Raw genomic sequence first — 2,697 nt, 5'->3', positions numbered from 1 at the left:
TACAATCAGATAAAAACCAATTTACTTTTGCTTGTTTTAGGTTAATTTATAGCAGATAAATTTGTTAGATTAATCCGTTCCCTGAGATCGATACCCGAATTACCTAAACTATTCTATAATCCGACTAGGTACACTGCCTAGGTGCAATTTAGCTATTTAAGTTCGTTAGGTTATAAATTTAAAACAAAATAGGTATATTCTTACACAGATCAAGTTTTTGGTGCCATTGTCTGGGAAGGGCTATTTAGTTTAAAATTTATTTGTTTTAGGTTAATAGATCCTTTTTGTGGGATAAAACTTGCAAAAAGTTAATTTTGAGCATTAGTTTTTTTAGAACGGAAGTCACGAGGTGGGCCTTAAGCTCACGAAGTGAATTCGGTTATTTCACGTTTGTTTTATGTTTTTATTTCGTTTTCGTTTCTGTTTACATTATCTGCGACAAAATGATGTTGTAGCCCTTGCCACGTCGTGATAATTAGTTAGTAGGTCTTTTTAAGTATTTTTTGTTCGTTTTTATGTTTTTATGTTTTTATTTTTATTATTGTCGTAGTAGTTCATGGCCCGTGGATCCAACACACCTTTAATACCACCACTTGAAGATCCAGAGTCAGCCCTTCACGAAAAAAGTCGAATAAAAATGTCGGAGAAACCAACCCACCAAAGAAGTCACCTTGCAAAGACCTTAAATCAGTTTTCGGAAAGAAGAAGGTGAAGAAAGTGGGTGAATCAAGTAGTTCCTCAAAGAATGAAAATAAGTTAGATAGTTTTGAGCAAAATCCTAATCTTCACGAATCTGAATACGAATCCGAACTTGAATTAGAAAAATAAGAAATTGAAATCGACGACGAGCAAAAAAACAAAACATTGCGGATATGCCAATGGAGGCATATAAGAAGAGAATCCGAGAGGACACCGGTCCCGGTCTAGTGCAACCTGCAATTCCAGCTGCAGCAAAATTCAAGCTGAAAGGACACATTCTGTCCGCACTTACGGAAGTCCCATTTTCCAGGAAAGATCATGGGGATGCTTACAAACACCTTGACAAAGTCAATGGCATTTATGATTACTTTAACATCCCAAATGTTCCACGCACTACAATTTTACTTTGAATGATACTTGTTACATTCAAGGGAGCTACAAAAGATTGGCTGAAAGAACTTCCACCCTATGCAATTACGACTTGGGCACAACTGCATGAGCAATTTCTAGAACACTTTTTCCCACCTTCAAAAGTTGCTAAACTCAAGAAAGCAATAGAAAATTTTGAGCAATAACCAGGGGAGTGACTTTATGAGGCATGGGAATGCCACAAGGGATTGATAAGGAATTTCCCCAAAATGATTTGAATGAGCAACAAGAAGTATCGATCTTTTATGATGGGGTTAATGTCATGACAAGGAAACTCTTTGATTCTCAAGGACCGTTAACTAAGAAAAATCCTGGTGAGTTCAAGGAACTAGTTGAAGAGTTTTCCAAGCATTTGTGTGAATATCACAATCCCAGACATGACGGAGCAAAAAGAATTGGGGGTGGCACTTCTGAAGATATGGTTTCTATTCTGGTGATGCTAAACATGATAGACCGGAGGATGACAAAGATGGACCAATCCATACATGCGCTTAGAGTAGGTTGTGAAAGATGCAATGGTCCCCATCTAACCAAAGACTGCCACTTAGATGAAAACGGGAATAAAAAGGCTCAAGTTTGTTACTCAAGTGGGGATAAATATGATGCAAATTGGAGGAAGCCAAAGAAAGAGTGATTGCCATATGATGAATATAAGAAGCAAAAAGAAGAAAAGTATAGGCAAACTGATAGATGCTTTTATCAAAAAGAGCAACCACCAGAAAAGAAGGTCGATTTGGAGTCTATGCTAACAAGATTCATGGAGGCTTCGGAGAAGAAACATAATGATATTGAGGTAATGATAAGAAACCATCAAATTCTCATGAGAGACCAGCAAGCTTTGCTAAGGAATCATCAAGCATCAATCTCCAATATTGAGGTTCAACTTGGATAATTAACCACTTTGGTTAATGAAAGACTTTCTCCAAAAATTCCTAACAAAACGCCTCAACCGCATGTAGTGGTGATTGAAACTGAAGAAGATACCATATCTCAGTTCTTAGAAGCTCTAGAAGTCGAGCCACATCAACCCGAACCAAAGCCAAAAAAGTTAAAAGTCGAGGAAAATAAGATTGTTGAAATACCGAGACCACGACATGGAGATTCAATCTCCATGACGCGGAGACAGTCTGGTTAGAAATTTTTTGATAATACGCAAGCTTGTCGTCCACCATTACCATTTTCGTCTCGAGCAAGAATTCATCCATTGGAGCAGGAACATTTGAAATTTATGAAGCAAGTAAAGGGAATTTTGATAAATACTCCTTTTATTGACTCATTGGCCGAAGTTCCTGAATATGCTAAGTTTTTGCAAGACTTACTCGATACCCGCCAACAGTTGGAGAAGAATACCAAGGTGATCCTTAGTGAGCAGAGTTCAAAAGTTGTAATGGGTGAGCTACCAAAGAAAGTGGGAGATCCTGGACGCCTCACTCTTCTATGTGAATTTGGAAATAACATGAAGACTTATGCTTTAGCCGATTCGGGGCAATCATAAATTTAATGCCATACGCGTTCTATTAAAAGCTAAATCTTCCGGATTTGAAAGCTACAAGAATGACGATTCACATG

At 37.7% G+C, this 2,697-nt stretch overlaps 1 non-coding gene across 1 annotated transcript; it reads right to left on the bottom strand.

Annotated features, from left to right (window-relative positions):
• Positions 1–1,238: 1,238 nt before the first annotated feature.
• On the bottom strand, positions 1,239–1,344 carry LOC145049020 (small nucleolar RNA R71). Its single transcript, XR_013683141.1, has one exon. It is a non-coding gene; the product is annotated as a small nucleolar RNA R71 (small nucleolar RNA).
• Positions 1,345–2,697: the final 1,353 nt, after the last annotated feature.

The sequence above is a fragment of the Lactuca serriola genome, chromosome 4 (genome assembly GCF_051521515.1).
Source record: "Lactuca serriola cultivar US96UC23 chromosome 4, Lser_US96UC23_V15, whole genome shotgun sequence".
NCBI classification, from domain to species: Eukaryota; Viridiplantae; Streptophyta; class Magnoliopsida; order Asterales; family Asteraceae; genus Lactuca; species Lactuca serriola.
Note: the sequence above shows the minus strand (reverse complement) of the source record. Positions and strands in the feature narration are given on the sequence as shown.